Here is a 19,428-nt window from a genome sequence, read left to right on the forward strand (position 1 = left end):
CTTCCCTTTGGGAGTCTGTGAGTAGTGGTGAGATGAGTGACCAGCCAGCCTTCTAGAGCCAAAACACTGTTTAGTCTGAACACAAGAAATAAAGTGTAACATGGGAGAATTAAAGGGTTTTCAAACAACAGTCTGACCTTGTCTCTTACCCCAAGCCCACCCATTCTGACGGGGGACACAGGCAGACTTCCCTACTGCTGTTGGTCCCTGTCAGTCTGAAGAGCTTCTCAGGATAATACAAGCTGTGTAATGTGGCTGGAGCCCCAAAATAGGCTATTCCCAGCTCATAGCTCTGGTGTTGTCTCTCAACTGCCTTGTTTCTGAACAATGGCTTTTCTGGATCTGTTGCTTCCCTTCCTGCTTGTTTTCTAACAGCCTGCTATTAAACTAAGAGAAGCTGGACTGGTTTAACATAATATAGCCATAAGATAAACATCCCAAAAAATAACCCACTATAGCTCTACAGGAAACATCCCAAGAATTGCGTTTAACTCACTGTCATAAATATAAAGGGAAGGGTAAACCCCTTTAAAATCCCTCCTGCCCAGAGGAAAAATCCTCTCACCTGTAAAGGCTTAAGAAGCTAAAGGTAACCTCACTGGCACCTGACCAAAATGACCAATGAGGAGACAAGATACTTTCCAAAGCTGGGAGGAGGGAGAGAAACAAAGGGTCTGTGTCTGTCTGTGTGATGCTTTTGCCGGAGACAGAACAGGAATGGAGTCTTAGAACTTAGTAAGTAATCTAGCTAGGTATGTGTTAGATTATGAATTCTTGAAATGACTGAGAAAATAGCTGTGCTGAATAGAATGAATATTCCTGTCTGTGTGTCTTTGTTGTAACGTAAGGTTTTGCCTAGAGGGATTCTCTATGTTTTGAATCTAATTACCCTGTAAGGTATTCACCGTCCTGATTTTACAGAGGTGATTCTTTTCTTTTTACTTCTATTAAAAGTCTTCTTGTAAGAAAACTGAATGCTTTTTCATTGTTCTAAGATCCAAGGGTTTGGGTCTGTGGTCACCTATGCATATTGGTGAGGATTTTTACCAAACCTTCCCCAGGAAGTGGGGTGCAAGGGTTGGGAGGATTTTGGGGGGGAAAGACGTGTCCAAACTCCTTTTTTTCAGGAACCCAGATAAAGGTTGGTGGTGGCAGTGGAAATCCAAGGGCAAAGGGTAAAATAATTTGTACCTTGGGGAAGTTTTAACCTAGGCTGGTAAAAGTAAGCTTAGGAGGTTTTCATGCAGGTCCCACATCTGTACCCTAGAGTTCAGAGTGGGGAAGGAACCTTGACACTCACACATTCATTTTGTCAGCTCAGCTCTGTCTGTCACAATACCAGAACCTGAGGAGAACCAGTCAGCTATTACCCCAGGGAGAGAGGATACTAGACTTGTTTGCTGACAAGTGATTGAATGAAGGCTGAAACGCTGTGATCTTTTCAGGTTCTGAAGAAATCCAGATGACATATGCTACAGTTTAAGTCCAGCTCTAAAATGAGAAATTATCTCTGAAAGTAGATGAGAGGGGAAAGAATGGGTTGACATGTGTGTACTAAAGTGCAAATGTGTAAAGGTTAGGCCAACATGTTTCATTGTAACCCAAATATTAGAAACCAATCTTTGATGACATGGCATGTATAGTGAAAGCCAGCAGCAGAGTTGTTGGAATCTCTGTACAGGAAGGAGCAGTGGTAACTTTACTACTTAATCATAGAATCATAGAAATGTAGAACTGGAAGTCACCTCGAGAGGCCATCAAGTCCAGTCTCCCCTGCACTCATGGCAGGGCCAAACACCATCTAGACCATCCCTGACAGGTGTTTGTCTAACCGGCTCTTAAAAATCTCTAATGATGGAGATTCTACAACATGTCTAGGCAATTTATTCCTGTGCTTAATCACCCTGACAGTTAGGAACTTTCTCCTAATGTCCAAACTAAACCTCCCTTGCTTCAATTTAAGCCCATTGCTTCTTCTCCTATCCTCAGAGGTTAGGGAGAATAATTTTTTTCTCCCCTCCTTGTAACAACGTTTATGTATTTGAAAACTGTTATTGTGTCCCCTCTCAGTCTTCTCTTTTCCAGACTAAAACCCATTTCTTTCAATCTTCCCTCATGGGTCATGTTTGCTAGACCTTTAATCATTTTTGTTGCTCTTCTCTGGACTTTCTCCAGTTTGTCCACATCTTTTCTGAAAGGTAGCGGCCAGAACTGGGCACAATACTCCAGTTGTGACTGAATCAGAGCAGAGTAGAGCGGAAGAATTATTTCTTGTGTCTTGCTTTCAACACTCCTGCTAATGCATCTGAGAATGATTTTTGCTGTTTTTGCAACAGCTTTACACTGCTGACTCATATTTAGCATGTGGCCCACTGTGACACTTAAATCCCTTTCTGCAGTATTCCGTCCTAGGAAGTCATTTCCCTTTTTGTGTGTGTGCAACTGATTGTTGCTTCCTAAATGGAGTACTTTGTATTTGTCTTTAATGAATTTCATCTATTTACTCAATATCGTTTCTCCAGTTTGTCTAGATCATTTTGAATTATAATCCTATCCTCCAAAGCACTTGCAACCCTTCCCAGGTTTGTATCATCTGCAAACTTTATAAGTGTACTCTGTATGCCATTATCTAAATCATTGGTGAAGATATTGAACAGAACTGGACCTGGAAATGATCCCTGTGGAATGGCTTTTGTGTAAAATGTTATGCCAAAACTTTTCATTGTTATATAAATATTAGAAACCACATTTTCATGACAGGATGTATATTGAAAGCCAATGGCAGAGTTGTTGGAATCTCTACAGGAAGGAGCAGTGGTAACTTTACTGCTTAATTGGTATTGTTTTAGAAAGCATTTTAGAAGTACTCCACATACTGTTTGGAACGGATTTGTGCTGTTAACTCTTTGTTCAGTGAACAGCTGTATGATATTGTCTCCTGGTAACTGATCAGAAGTTCTTTCTAACACTTACATCCAGGGACATGAACAAAATCCCTGTGCAATACCTGTGTGAGACTTTCCAAAAAGTCCTGAGAGATCAGAACTGCTGGTCTGTGTTTCAGCAAAGAGTCGAGCTGAGATCCAGGAAAGGGGAATGCAATCGTGGTTGTATATAATTTTTGCCCACCACCTGTTACACACACATGGCTGAAGTAACTTGCACACTCAAATGGATACTAGTGAAAACCTAGTGTTTGCAGTATTCACCCATGTGGAAGGCCAACCCTGCCCCTGCACAGCTGAAGTAACTGTCTGTGTTAGCTTGTAACTTTGCAGATATCTACAGAACCTTGGATGGGGAGAGGATGCAAGTCCTGTGACGATGAAGAGAAACTCGTTGGGTGATTGAACTCTGTGAATTCAGTCAACATTTGCCAGGCAAAGCACTTCAGGTTCTCTTGTAGGGACTCTTGGGGTCAGAGTGTATCACTGGGAGCATTTTTAAGGGAAAGTTAATATAGCCCAGTTCTGATCGAATTTACATATGTAAATCTGGAGTGACGCAGTTGAAGTCAATGACAGGTTTCAGAGGAACAGCCGTGTAAGTCTGTATTCGCAAAAAGAAAAGGAGGACTTGTGGCACCTTAGAGACTAACCAATTTATTTGAGCATGAGCTTTCGTGAGCTACAGCTCACTTCATCAGCTCATCATCTGATGAAGTGAGCTGTAGCTCACGAAAGCTCATGCTCAAATAAATTGGTTAGTCTCTAAGGTGCCACAAGTACTCCTTTTCTTTTTGTTGAAGTCAATGTTATTGAATCCAGAACATACGCCTAAGAATTTATGCCATGTAGTGCAAAAAGGAACTGGCATAACTGGGACTCTCAGAAGTGGAGAACAGTTTTAAAAAAATACATATAATGAGGCAATGAAACACATTTGTAAATATCTTCAAAGCAGGACGTATACATACAATGACCTTTCATAACCATGCAATTGCCATGTGTTTATACACGTCATGATAAAATGGGCCACATTCCAAAGGGAAGGGCCAGAAAAGGATGTCTTTGGGAAGGTCAGAACTCTAAAATCACACAATGCACATTAGGCTGTGGAACTCCCAGGCACAAGATATCAATGGGGCCAAAACTTAGCAAGATTCAAAGAGGGACGGGATGTTTATATGGTTAACCAGAAAATCCAATTACAATAATGAGGATTTTAAAAAGAGGTTTGTAAGGGTTCTAAGCTTTCCTCATTTACACCACAAAATATGTCTAACTACTGGGTGTCAGGGGGAAACATTCCCTGGGAGCAGGTTATCTCATAGCTACCTATTTCAGGGCTTCTTGAACCTTCCTCTGCAGCATCTGGAACTGGCCACTGGGCTAAATGGACTGCAGGTCTGATCCAGTCTGGCAGTGCCTATCTTCCTATTGCTGTAAATCCATTACTATGTTTTTGCTGATCTACCTTGAACTCCTGAGAGTCTCTAGACTTCAACTCTGAGCAGAATGATGTCTAGTTAAATATCATCTAGTCTCCTGTTCTTTTTCCTTTTAGGAAAGAAAGTTCAACACTTCTCAGACATGCCCAGTACATTATGTCAGCTCTCAATGACACCAACTTCAACTCTGCAGTAGGTATACCTGGGCAGGAAGACATCTATCTGTGGATCTCTATCCCCTTCTGCTTAATGTATGTTATTTCAATAGTAGGAAATTCAGTCATTCTGTTCATTATAAAAAAGAGATCCAAGCCTCCATGATCCCATGTACATTTTCCTTTCCATGTTGGCCATCACAGACCTTGGCTTATTGATAGCCACCATACCGACGATATTGGGCACATTCTTGTTCAACTCAATAGAGATCAGCCTCCATGCCTGTTTTGCCCAGTTGTTCTTCATCCACTTGCTTCAATGCATTGAATCCTCCATGCTCTTGTTGATGGCCTTTGACCACTTTGTTGCGATCTGTAACCCACTGAGATATGCCTCCATCTTAACCCTGCTGAGAATAGCCAAGATGGGGCTGGTGTTTTGCTAAGAGGAGTAGCCATAGTAATCCCACTCCCCCTTCTCCTGAAACGGTACCAATACTGTCGAGTCAATGTCCTCTCCCATTCCTACTGCCTGCACCAGGAGGTCATGAAGATGGCTTGTTCAGACATCACAGTCAACAGCATCTGTGACTTGTCTGGTTCACTCTTAACGATGGGGTTGGATTCGCTGCTCATCTTCTTCTCTTATGTGATGATCTTCAAAACAGTGTTGAGCATTGCATCGAAGGTGGAGTGTCTCAGAGCCCTGAAAACCTGTGTTTCCCACCTCTGTGTTGTCTTGCTCTTCTATATACCAGAGATAAGTTTGTCTGCACATAAGAGTGAGCTGTAGCTCACAAAAGCTTATGCTCAAATAAACTGGTTAGTCTCTAAGGTGCCACAAGTACTCTTTTTCTTTTTACAGATTTGGGAATAGTTCTTCTGACTTGCTTCAGATTGTCCTGTCTGTGCTTCAGCTATGTCTACCTGCTGGTCCCACCCCTGATGAACCCGATCGTGTACAGTGTGAAAAGCAAACATCTTTGTGGGAGGATAATCAGGTTGTTCATCAAGTGAAGGGTCAGTTCATCACCTGGCTCCAGCGCCTGTGACATGGGAGATTAAAAAACGCTCCACCTATTACATTATGGACCCTTACATCCAGGACCAATGAGCTATTCATCTCCATTCAATAGAGAAAGCTTCTGATGGGATCTAAGGCTTGGTGCAATGGGATAGGGGCTGTCCTCACCAGCTAGGGAGTGAGGACAGAGCACTTGGAGAAGGAGACAATGGCAGGCAGCAGCATTCACCTAGTGACTGTGTTCATGGAAATCCAGGGCACCGGTAGGTTCTTGGCCCATAAATAGCCATATCAGTGGCTGCTTTGACCTCAGAATATCTGTCAATACAGTCAATAAAGAGAAAGAACATGGATGTTGTTTCCTGTTACACCTGACCTGTCCCATCTCTGGTTAAACATCGAGGGGCCATGAAGAAAGCTGAAGGGCTGTTCTGCAGTCGAAGTCCTGGCCCTTCCTGAGCGCTCTGGGTGCTGCGTGATCCATGGGGCTGCACCAGCTCTGGACAGGGGCTATTCAAGGGGCACGGACACCCACCCTTCCCCCACGCCCTCAGCCAGGAAATTTTGACTGTGTCCTGTCAGAAACATAATTAACACAGGAATTCAGGAGAAGCCATTCAGGCAGCTGCCCCCACCCCCATTGATGGCTCTTCACACAGCACACCTACTGAGCAGGGCAGAGCTGTGTGTGTGAGTGAGGGTCTGACACACAGGAGTCCTGGAAAGAGACTCAGGCCCAGACTCCATCCCTGTCTGCTCCATTTCTGCTTCCCCAGCAGTGCAAAGTGGTGAAAACTGGCCTCAGCTCCCCCACAGTCACCGCCATCTCCTGTCCTAGGTCAGCCCATTCAGTGTGGGGTGACTACCTTTTAAAAAGGCAAAAGCAGAACATATGCAGGAGCCACATCCCCCCAATGACCCAGTCCCTGCTCCTCTTCTTCCCCCTCTGCCCCATCCCTTCCTGCAAGCCTCACCGCTGCTCTTCCTCTTTACCTGAGGCTCCACCCCCTCTCCAGGCCCAACACCAGAGACTGGATTTTGTAAGAGCTGCCCAGGGAGCCAGAGCCACCGTATGGAGCCCCAGACCCTCATCCTGCCCTGGGCAAGTGGCTGTGGGTCCCAATAGCAACCCTCAGCTTGTGTCCCATCGTCCCTGGACACCCCAGGACATACTCCCAGGGAAGTTGGAGAGTCTGGGGCTCCCCACAGTGCCCTGGGCTCCTGGGGTAGCTCTTACCACAGCCCAGTTTCAGCTTGTCCAGGGATGGAGCCTCAGGAGAAGTGGAGGACCGGGGGAAGGGCCTAGTGGGAAGAGATGGGGCGGGATGTGTGACAAGCCTGAACCAATGCTCACTGCAGCAAGCAGGGTGTGTGGGGGGGCTCCTGAGTAAAGGAGGAGGATGGGCCTGGAGGGTTGGAGAGCCTGTGTTTTGGAGACGACTGGATTAATGCGACCTCTTTATGTACCCCAAGCTGAGAGTAAGTCATTGCAAGGGCTCTACAAGGGAAAGACAGGGCACCTTCAGGGCTACCTCAGGCAACCAGGGGGCTCTCTGGGGTAGCCCCTAGCCACAGGGACTTGACCAGAAATGGGCTCTGCTCTTGGAAGCCGCCAGGCTGTATTGTGTTAGGCTAAATTAACCAAACTCTTTTATTCTCCTCCCAGTACAGGTCCTCCATTGCCCTGACCACCCTAGGAGTAAGTGGCTCTTGCTGTTCCTGCTCTCTGCAGTGTATGAGAGATTCCAGCTGGATCTGTCAACATTCAGAGGGCTGGAAGTCTGGTCCTGTGGTTTGTCACGGCTGGGTAACTCAACAGAGTTTGGTTTGATTCCCGTGCCATGTGCGACCATTGGCAAGCTATGGGCTGTCTCTGAGCCTCTGCACAGGTGGATAATAGCCCTGCCCTGGCTCACAGAGGTGGCAGGAAGATAAAGACATTCCAGGTGCTCAGATACTGAGACCCTAAGTTTGGGGCGGTGTCAGGGTTCCACAGGGCAACACCTCTGACCTTTGCCTATAAAAGGCTTCTTACCACAGCCTCCTGTGACAGCTGGCCTCTGGGAAGCACCATGAGTCCAGCCCCTTGGTGTCTGTGGCTAATGTGGGGGTGGTATTCAGGGTGATAGTGAGGGGTAGGTAGTGGATTTATGAGGGGAGCATTGAAGCATCACGGGAACACCTGAAGTTTCAGGCAGTCACCGGACTGGTATTTGCCGCCCATTGAGGCTGAATGGATCTAACTGCCAAACAATGGAGTAACAGCCACAGGGAATCATCTTAGCTGGTCTGGCTGGGAGAAAGCAATCTGAGTTCAAAGGTCAGATTCACACATTAGTCCTGTAACAAAGACACTGCTGAGCCCTATGGTGATTGGACCCAGGCTCACAGAGCTTTTAGCAAAGGCTGCTTCCACCAGAAAGGGGCAACCAGAGGGGAAGATGCTCTCAGAGGCACAGTGAAACTAGGCAGGGTCCCAAGAGCTCCATGTTGTCCCAAAAGAATGTAAGTTGGGCCAGTTCTGTTTCTCTGTCTCCAGAGCAAAGCCTGTCTAACTTAGCTTATAGTGATATGTGAAATGGATGAGTGTATATGTGTGACAGCTTCCTGGTACTTTAAAACCATTTTCTCTAATGCTTTGTGCTGTTTTCCAATAAACCTACTAGTGTTTAAGAAGGCTGGGGGAGATTGTGTCACTCTGGTCACAAGATTCAGGTGTCCCATCAGACCTGCTTCGTGATAAGTTTTTATCATGGATGGGGTGTTATTCCCAGCGCAGAGTGAGATAATTGTGAGATTTGCCCCAAGACAGGAAAGGAGCTGCTTTAGAGGGTAAGGAGACCATATGTCCCAGTTTTACTGTGACAATCCTGATTCTTCTTGTCCAGAAGCTATCCTTGTTGAGTGCCTATCAACTTGTTGAAGTTGCATCCAGATAATGATCCACTCAAGATAATGATTCATAGAGTTATAGAGATTTCTGTTACGCTTGCACCACATTATACAAAGTCAACGCCAGTTGTAGGTGGATCTGTTTGGTATGGTGTGGTGTGCACATTTCATTGTAAGCAGGGACCACAATCACAGTTTTGCTTTTGCTCTTATTCCAATTGATCGTTGGCTCGTACCCAGTTATAAACTCTGGACAACCAGAAAAAATATAAAAAAAAGAAGCAAACATATAACGTAAAAACACTACATCTCCAGTTTGTTGCTCCTGCCATTCAGAAGAAGTGTGCCATCACAGAAAAAACTGTAATTGGAATTGAAACAATAAAGCAACTAAGAATAATTATACCTTTCTCAAATAGGTGTATCAAAGAAGCCATTATTTTAAAAGAGGAAAAGGACAGTGTTAATCTAATCCCTATTTGGTTTGCTATTAAAACTGTAAAAGCAATAAAACCAAAAAAGCCACCTCCCATGCCAGAAGGCTGAAAAACTGGTGGACTGAAAAATAAAATGTATGGGCTACAAATCATCTAAATACAGGAAAGGTACAAATTTTGATTACACTAGAAGGAGACATGCCTCCGTACATTAAATAATATCGAATACCCCAACCTCCCCAAAAAAATCATTAAAACAGGTCATAGAAGAAATGGAAAAATGGAAATGAATCCAGAGGAGTTTAGGGATATGGAACAGCTTCCATATGAAGAAAGAGTAAAAAGACGGGGGACTGTTCAACTTGGAAAAGAGATGGGTAAGGGGGGATATAATAGAGGTCTATAAAAGCATGAATGATCTGGAGAAAGTGAAGAGGGAAGTGTTATTTACCCCTTCCCATAACACAAGAACCAAGGGTCACCCAATGAAATCAGTAGACAGCAGCTTTAAAACAAACAACAGGAAGTATTTCTTCACACAACACAGTCAGCCTGTGGAACTCATAGCCAAGGGATGTCGCGAAGACCAAAAGAATAACTGGTCCAAAAAGAATTAGATACATTCATGGAGGATAGGTCCATCAGTAGCTATTAGCCAGGATGGTCAGGGACACAGCCCCATGATCTGGGTGCCTCTAAATCTCTGATTACCTGAAGATGAGAACAGACAATGGTCGATGGCTCACTCAATAATTACCCTGCTTCGTCCATTCCCTCTGAAGCATCTGCACTGGCCACTGTCACAAGACAGGACACTGGCTAGATGGGCCATTGGTCAGACCCAATATGGCCATTCTTATGTTCTTAAATTGTTGCTATAGAGGTGGTGTAGCCACCCTACTAGACCCTACCAGACTGGTGTAGCGGAGCAGCTAACGGGAGTTTTGCGAGTGACTTCTCCAGGTGAAGGAGGAGTGATTACATGACACTTGGGGTAAGTTTGTTGTGTGTGTGTTTGTTTGCTGCTGGACTCAAATCCATCATGTGGTTTGTTTGTTTGGGGAATCATGTGCTGATGGTGTGGATGCTGAGCCTAGGGGCCTGCTAGACAAGATTGAGATCTGAGAGCTTCTTAACGAGGCTGTGATCCCTAATCCCTTTAGCACCCATCAAGCCTTAAGTAGGAGGTGGGGCTACTCAGGGAGACCAGGGCTTTAAAAAGCCCACTCCTAAACGAGCAGAGGAGCTAGTGAACAGGAGCAGCTAATGGGAGTTTTGCAACTGATTTTATAGGTGCAACAGGACTCCTTGTTCTTTTAACATTCCTTAAACTTCTTTAAACTGAAGTTAAAAATCACCCCTTCATAAAAACAAAACAATAACAAAGGAACCAGCTGAAGGAGTAGAAAGAGAATGCAGGCAGAAGTCCAGGAACAGAGTGGAGGCTATCCAGTTTATTGCACCCAATGCAGCATGTATTATATTACCTGCCCTAAGGGTGAGGTGCATATGTGTGCATTTGGTGCAAGGGGATCCTGGCCCTCAGCGACCGTGTACAGGCTTTGGAGACCAGGGTGGCTGAGCTTGAAAAGCTAAAGGAAACAGAGAGGTACATAGATGAGGCTTTCTGGAACACAGTAAAATGTTCTGAGAGCCTCTGTGCTCTTGAGGAGGATAAAAGCCAAAGGGAAGGAGAACATCCAACTGGAGCAGAGGGAAATAATCCCATAGTTGGGACCCTCCTTCCAGATGAAGCTGTGGAATCCTCTCACATTGAGGATACCTCTCCAGGGAAGGGAACTCCGGTTATTAGGAAGAGACAGGTAATAGGGGAAATTTGATCATTAGAAACATAGATAGCTGGGTTTGCAATGACTGGGAGAACCACGTGGTGACTTGCCTACCTGGTGCGCAGGTTGCAGATCTCTCGAGACATCTAGATAGGCTTATGTGTAGTGTAGTGCTGGGGTACATGTAGATATCAATGACATAGGGAAGGATAGGAGAGACATCCTGGAGGCCAAATTTAGGCTGCTAGGCAAAAAATTGAAGTCCAGGACCCCTATGGTAGTGTTCTCTGAAACATTTCCAGTTCCATGTGCAGGCAGAACTGCAGGGTCTCAAAGCATGGATGAGATGATGGTGTAGGGAGGAGGGTTTAGATTTATTAGGGACTGGGGAAGCTTTTGGGAGAGGGGGAGCCTCTACAGGAAGGCTGGGCTCCACCTAAACCAAAATGGAACCAGATTGCTGGTGCTTAACATTAAAAAGGTTGTAGAGCACTTTTTAAACTAAGGGCTGGGGGAAAGCCGGCAGGTGCAGAGGAGTGCATGGTTCAGACAGAGACATCCCTCAGGGGAGGATCTATTAATGGAGATTCTCTATGTCCTAATAAGGAGGAGAGGATGGAAGATGATAAAATTCAGGTAGGATCTGTTGAGAAACAGTCAAATGTAAAAAGTCCCATTCAATTGCATCATATCATGGCAGACAGCTAAAAAGTGACAAGTTTTTAAAGTGCTTATATACCAGTGCTAGGAGTCTAAATAAGAAGATGAGCGAACTAGAGTGCCTCGTATTAAATGAGGATATTAATATAACAGGCATCACAGAAACTTGGTGGAAAGAGGATAATCAATGGGACACAATAGATTGATAGATTCATAGATATTTAGGTCAGAAGGGACCATTATGATCATCTAGTCTGACCTCCTGCACAACACAGGCCACAGAATTTCACCCACCACTCCTGCAAAAAACCTCTCACCAATAGCTCAGACACAGAAGTCCTCAAATCATGGTTTAAAGACTTCAAGGAGCAGAGACTCCTCCAGCAAGTGACCCGTGCCCCATGCTACAGATGAAGGCAAAAAACCTCCAGAGCCTCTTCCAATCTGCCCTGGAGGAAAATTCCTTCCTGACCCCAAACATGGCGATCAGCTAAACCCTGAGCATATGGGCAAGATTCACCAGCCAGATACTACAGAAAATTCTTTCCTGGGTAACTCAGATCCCACCCCATCTAATGTTCCCTCACAGGCCATTGGGCCTATTTACCATGAATATTTAATTACCAAAACCATGTAATACCAGGGTACAAAATATATCAGAAGGACAGAACAGGTTGTGCTGGTCAGTGAGTGGCATTATATGTGAAAGAAAGCGTAGAATCAAATGAAATAGAAATCTTAAATGAACCAAACTGAACAATCAAGATGCTAAAGGAGCACTCAAGGATGATAAGGATATTGTGGAGAAACTAAATGAATTCTTTGCATCGGTTTTCATGCCTGAGAATGTGAGGGACCTTCCAAAACCTGAGTCATTCTTTTTAGGTGACAAATCTGAGTAATTGTCCCAGATTGAGGTGTCATTAGAGGAGGTCTTGGAACAAATTTATAAACTAAACAGTAATAAATTTGTTAGTCTCTAAGGTGCCACAAGTACTTCTGTTCTTTTTGAAGGACCAGAGGGTATTCACCTCATTGATTTTCTCATTGATATTAAGGTCAGAAGGGACAATTATGATAATCCTAAGTGTCCTGAAGGAACTCAAATGTGAAATTGTGGCACTACTAACTGTAGCTGTGACCTATCATTTAAATCAGCTTCTGTACCAAATGACTGGAGGATAGCTAACATAATGCCAATTTTTAAAAAGGGCTCCAGAGATGATCCTGGCAATTACAGGCTGGTAAACCTGAATTCAATACCAGGCAAACTTGTTGAAAATGTAGTAAAGAACAAAATTTTCAGACAAAGAGATGAACATAATTTGTAGGAGAAGAGTCAACATGGTTTTTGTAAAAGGAAATCATTCCTCACCTATCTACTAGAATTCTTTGAGGGGGGTCAAATAGTATGTGGACAACGGAGATCCAGTGGATATAGGATATTTACATTTTCAGAAAGTCTTTGACAAGGTCTGTCACCAAAGCTCTTACACAAAGTAAGCAGTCATGGGATAAGAGGGAAGGTTCTCTCATGGATTGGTAACTGGTTGAAAGATAGGAAACAAAGAGTAGGAATATATGATCAGTTTTCAGAATGCAGAAAGATAAATAGTAGTGTTGCCCAGGAGTCTGTACTGGGCCCAGTCCTATTTAACATATTCATAAATGATCTGTAAAAAGGGGTAAACAGTGAGGTGGAAAAATTTGCAGATGATACAAAACTACTCAAGGTAGGAAAGTCCCAGGCAGACTGTGAGGCGATGCAAAAGGATCTTTCAAAACTGGGTGACTGGGCAGCAAAATGATTGATGAAATTCAATTCTGATAAATGCAAAGTAATGCACATTGGAAAACACAATCTCAACTATACAAATCAAATGATGGGGTCTAAATTAGCTTTTACCACTCAAGAAAGAGATCTTGGATTCATTGTGGATAGTTCTCTGAAAACATCCACTCAATATGCAGTGGCAGTCAGAAAAGTGAACAAAATATTTCAAATCATTAATTAAGGGATGGATAATAAGACCGAAAATATCATATTGCCTCTAAATAAATCCATGGTACGCCCACATCTTGAGTACTGCATGCAGATGTGGTCACTCCATTTCAAAGAAGATATACTGGGATTGGAAAAGGTTCAGAAAAGGGTAACAACAAGGATTAGGGGTATGGAAGAGCTTCCATATGAGGAGAGATTAATAAGACTGGGACTTTTCAGTCTGAAAAAGAGATGACTAAGGAGGGATATGATAGAAGTCTATAAAATCATGACTGGTATGGAGAAAGTAAATAAGGAAGTGTTATTTACTCCTTCTCACAACGCGAGAACTAGGGGTCACCAAATGAAATTAATAGGCAACAGGTTTAATACGAATAAAAGGAAGTATTTCTTCACACAGTGCCCGGTCAACCTGTGAAACTCCTTGCCAAAGGATGTTGTGAAGGCCAAGACTATAAGAGGGTTAAAAAAAGAACTAGATAAATTCATGGAGTTTAGGTCCATCAATGTCTATTAGCCAGGATTGGCAGGGATGGTGTCCCTAGCCTCTGTTTGATGGAAGCTGAGAATGGGTGATGGGATGGATGACTTGATGATTGCCTGTCTGTTTATCGTCTCTGGGGCATGTGTCATTTGCCACTGCTGGAAGACAGCATACTGGGTTGAATGGATCTTTGGTCTGACCCAGTATGACCATTCTTATGTTCTTATGTTTTTCCATGGTAGTGTCACCAGACCTCCCATTTTGGCTGGAACAGTCCCTTTTTTAAGCCTGTCCCAGCCAACTCGACTTTTTTATTTCAAAAGGAGGCATTTGTCCCTTTCAGTCTTGCTGACCTGATCAGTTGGCAAGAGCAAACGGGACAAATGTCCACCTCTGTCATAAAACTTGGGAAATTGGGATCAGAGGAATGTTCGGGGGAGGTGAGTGCAGATGCCAGCCCCCCGCAGGGGGTGAAGCAGAGCTGGGGGTGGTGTGGCAGCAATCCACCTTTTCCCCACCAGATGGTGCTGTGGCACTAGAATAGCACAGCAGCTCCAGGCAGAAAATAACTTCAGCAGTTCCGCCTTTCGCCTGCCATAGGGCACTCTAGCAATAGAAAAGGAGTACTTGTGGCACCTTAGAGACTAACCAATTTATTTGAGCATGAGCTTTCGTGAGCTACAGCTCACTTCATCGGATGCATACCGTGGAAACTGCAGCAGACTTTATATGCACACAGAGAATATGAAACAATACCTCCTCCCACCCCACTGTCCTGCTGGTAATAGCTTATCTAAAGTGATCATCAGGTTGGGCCATTTCCAGCACAAATCCAGGTTTTCTCACCCTCCACCCCCCCACACAAATTCACTCTCCTGCTGGTGATAGCCCATCCAAAGTGACAACTCTTTACACAATGTGCATGATAATCAAGTTGGGCCATTTCCTGCACAAATCCAGGTTTTCTCACATCCCCCCCACCCCCATACACACACAAACTCACTCTCCTGCTGGTAATAGCTCATCCAAACTGACCGGAAACCTACTGACCGCTATTCCTACCTGCATGCCTCCAGCTTTCACCCTGACCACACCACACGATCCATCGTCTACAGCCAAGCTCTGCGATACAACTGCATTTGCTCCAACCCCTCAGACAGAGACAAACACCTACAAGATCTCTGTCAAGCTTTCTTACAACTACAATACCCACCTGCAGAAGTAAAGAAACAGATTGATAGAGCCAGAAGAGTTCCCAGAAGTCACCTACTACAGGACAGGCCTAACAAAGAAAATAACAGAACGCCACTAGCCGTCACCTTCAGCCCCCAACTAAAACCCCTCCAATGCATTATTAAGGATCTACAACCTATCCTAAAGGATGACCCAACACTCTCACAAATCTTGGGAGATAGGCCAGTCCTTGCCTACAGACAGCCCCGCAACCTGAAGCAAATACTCACCAACAACCACATACCACACAACAGAACCACTAACCCAGGAACTTATCCTTGCAACAAAGCCCGTTGCTAATTGTGCCCACGTATCTATTCAGGGGACACCATCACAGGGCCTAATAACATCAGCCACACTATCAGAGGCTCGTTCACCTGCACATCCACCAATGTGATATATGCCATCATGTGCCAGCAATGCCCCTCTGCCATGTACATTGGTCAAACTGGACAGTCTCTACGTAAAAGAATAAATGGACACAAATCAGATGTCAAGAATTATAACATTCATAAACCAGTCGGAGAACACTTCAATCTCTCTGGTCACGCAATCACAGACATGAAGGTCGCTATCTTAAAACAAAAAAACTTCAAATCCAGACTCCAGTGAGAAACTGCTGAATTGGAATTCATTTGCAAATTGGATACTATTAATTTAGGCTTAAATAGAGACTGGGAGTGGCTAAGTCATTATGCAAGGTAGCCTGTTTCCTCTTGTTTTTTCCTAAACCCTCCCCCCCCCCGATGTTCTGGTTTAACTTGGATTTAAACTTGGAGAGTGGTCAGTTTGGATGAGCTATTACCAGCAGGAGAGTGAGTTTGTGTGTGTATGGGGGTGGGGGGGATGTGAGAAAACCTGGATTTGTGCTGGAAATGGCCCAACCTGATGATCACTTTAGATAAGCTATTACCAGCAGGACAGTGGGGTGGGAGGAGGTATTGTTTCATATTCTCTGTGTGCATATAAAGTCTGCTGCAGTTTCCACGGTATGCATCCGATGAAGTGAGCTGTAGCTCACGAAAGCTCATGCTCAAATAAATTGGTTAGTCTCTAAGGTGCCACAAGTACTCCTTTTCTTTTTGCGAATACAGACTAACACGGCTGTTACTCTGAAATCTAGCAATAGAATAGAGCAGCAGCTCCCAGCAATATAGAGAAGAGAAAGAGCCTGCCTTCTTCACAGTGCCTGTCGAGCCAGGTCAGAAGGCAGGGACTATGGGGAGACAGACAGCATGTTTAGCTGGGGGGGCAGATCGGGGCTCATAAGGGCAAGTGGGGGAGGAATAGATTGGGATAGGGGCTGAATTGGAGTGGTGGCACAGGGCAACAGGTGGGAGGGAAGTGCAGGACCACACGGGAGAACGGAGATGGCTGAGTGGGGGCACAGAGACACACAAGGAAGGTGAAGGGCCACCTGGGGATAGGGGGAGTGAGTGTCTGAGTGGGGGTGGAGGGAAACATGTGTACAGGGGCAGATATTACTACCTGAATGGGCAAGGGTAGGGCTGAGCCAGGGTCTGCCTCCCTAACAGTCCTTTGCCCAAGAAAACCTCTTCCATATTTTTCCAAACCATAACCAACAATCCTCCAGGTTCACACCCAGGCACCTTCTTATCAATTTCTTCCCTCTCCCTCAGTTCCTCTGTTACCCAGGGCTCCCCCAAGCTTTTGCACTACTTCTGAGGGGCACTGGAAAATACAGTTCTGTATTATAGTTTCAATGAATTATTATTCAGAGTTGTGTATTAATATGCCTAGTAAGGAAACTATTTGTCAAAAAATAAATCTTTTTTGTTGTCTGTATTGTTACAGACATATTTGCTGACAGGTATTTTGAAATAAATGACCAAAAATAATTGAAACTGGACTGATTATATATTGTTATTTAACAAATAAAATATGCAGAATTTTACACAATTTGAAAATATAGTGTTCAGATTTTGAATTTTTAATAGTTTTGGCACATAATTCCCCCAGGAGTAAATTTGAAATCTAGAGTTTAGCGGGGGAAAAAAAATTTCCCCCAAGAAAAATTTGGACATTTAGTAAAATGTTTCCTTTGTATCCATTTTTTGGGGTGAGTTTTCATAGAAAACAGATAATTTATCTATGAAAGCCCAGCTGCATCTGCCTGGATCCCCAGGAGAAATTGAGGCTTTTAATCTGCCTCTCCCTCATAACATAAACAAAGGTTGCACTGACGGAGTCTGTAGATGAACTCTGGGTATGGAAAGGTTGAAACATCCCATCCAGTCTAGGGCTGGGGTATTGTGCCCATCAGCTACTCTACCCAGCCTTCCCATCTCTGTGCAGCCCCCTCCACCCTGTACAACACCCCTTCAGCAGGTCCTGTGGGCAGAGGCTACTATGACAGGCCCTGGTACCACATCTCTGATGAACCTGTGGTAGCAGGGAGCTGGAGAGTGTCCTAGAGCAGTTGTGGAGGCCCAGAGATTGTGGGTGGGGGGCCTAGCTACCAATGGATCACTGAGATCTGTGCATAACTTTGGGGATCCCTGGATCCCAGGTCCCCCTGTTCATTCCTCAAGAAGAAGGGAAGGGACTCCCCTCCTGGAACAATCCAAGGGAAATTTCCATATAGGGAGCCTTGTGGAATCTCCCTTCCCTGGCCTGCACCCCGGGTTTGTAATTCAGGAAAGGGGCCGCCAAGGAGAAATCTGGTCCCATATTATATTATTATTATTACTATTTAATATTATTATTTCAGCAAGATCACAGCTGTAACAGCATCATCGTTACTACTTGGTCTCCCTTGAGGAAGCTATGTGGCTAATCATCACCATACGAACAGTGATGACAAGCCCAGATTCCAGGAATACAGCCTGCAGCAGGGCCGGCACAGCAGTCCAGTTGGCTAGCATTACCTCTCATCCCCTGTGGTTTTGCCTCCAGCAGTTTGCCATTGGCTGTGACGGGGGCTAAAGCTGGTGCACTCAAAGCCAGTTAGCTCATGTTCCCTGATGGTCAAGTGGCCCCCAAGGGAATAAGCAGGCAAGCTTCATAAAAACGGTTGCTTCTCTATCCCAACAGATGCTGCCTGCTGCCCGTGCAACCTCTCCGATGACTCCTTGTCCTTTTGGGTGAAGACGTCTGGTGTCAGCAGCTTCCCTTCGAGCAGGAATTGGGTAGGTTGGCACAAGGTAGCTAAGGAACCCCTCCCCTACATCTGCCCATGCTCCACGGTGGGCTGGCCAAGCTACACAGAAATCTGACATTGAATGTAAGCTTGGAGTGTGAAAACCCTGATGCCCCGAATCAGGGTTTCTCAATGGGTAGCATTTCTACAGGTGCCCTGTGCTCTGGGCCCGATCCTGCCAGGGGCTGAAGGAGACAAGACCCCACAGATTATCAGTGAGTAGTTCCCAAATCTTCTCAGGTTTATTTGCTCCTGGAAATGTATTCAGCAAATGCATTTCCCTAGGTTTTATTCTCTGGCTCGATTATGAAGGCAGAAATTCAGAGTTGCGTTCCTCTATGGTAAAAGATCTGATAGGACATATTTCTGTTTCCTGACTGGCTGAGGGCTCTAGCTCCTATACCCTATGATTTCATACTTCCCCAGTGGTTTCTGTGCCTGTCAATCTAAAGAGCTTCTCAGCAACAGCTGACCAAACTCTGGAAAGACTCCCAGCTCTGGCAAAACAAGCTGTGTAACGTGGCTGGGGCCTGGAAATAGCCTCTTCCCAGCTTGTATCTCTGGTGTGGTCCCTCACCCTCCCTGAAGTGATTACAGAGCGATGGCTTTTCTTGAGCTGTTTCTTCCCTTGCTGCTTGTTTTCAGCAGCCTGCTATTAAACTAAGAGCCATATTGGTTTAATCTAATATAGTCATAACATAAACATCCCAATACTTAACCCAATATAGCTCTACAGCAAACATCCCAGGAACTGGGTTTAACATACACATTCATTATGCCAGCTCAGCTACATGTCTGTCACAGTGCAGTTCCCACATGCTACAAATTTTATGAATACTGTAAACAGGAAGTCCGAGAGACAGCAATAGACTACTTTCTTGTGTGAAATGAAGTTCCCTTTCCATCAATACACATCCATTAGACTTTGAAATCCACAACTTCCAAATACTTATCATGTGCAAACCCTTATCATGCCTGAATAACAGGTGCTGGGATCACTGTGTACTAGAAAGTAAGAGCTCAGGGAATGAATATTTCCTATACTGATCCCAATGCCTGTTACCACTCCGGATACAGGATACAGACTGACAGAACAGAACCTGAGGAGAACCAGTCAGCTATTAACCCAGGGACAGGGGAGCTACTAGACTTTTGTTTGCTGACAAGTGACTGACTGAGGGCTGAGACTCTGCGATCT

General features: G+C 44.7%; 1 pseudogene; it reads left to right on the plus strand.

The window, feature by feature from the left end:
• The first annotated feature begins 4,546 nt into the window (after positions 1–4,546).
• On the plus strand, positions 4,547–5,338 carry LOC142071063 (olfactory receptor 51G2-like; annotated as a pseudogene).
• Positions 5,339–19,428: the final 14,090 nt, after the last annotated feature.

Source organism: Caretta caretta, chromosome 1, assembly GCF_965140235.1.
Source record: "Caretta caretta isolate rCarCar2 chromosome 1, rCarCar1.hap1, whole genome shotgun sequence".
NCBI classification, from domain to species: domain Eukaryota; kingdom Metazoa; phylum Chordata; order Testudines; family Cheloniidae; genus Caretta; species Caretta caretta.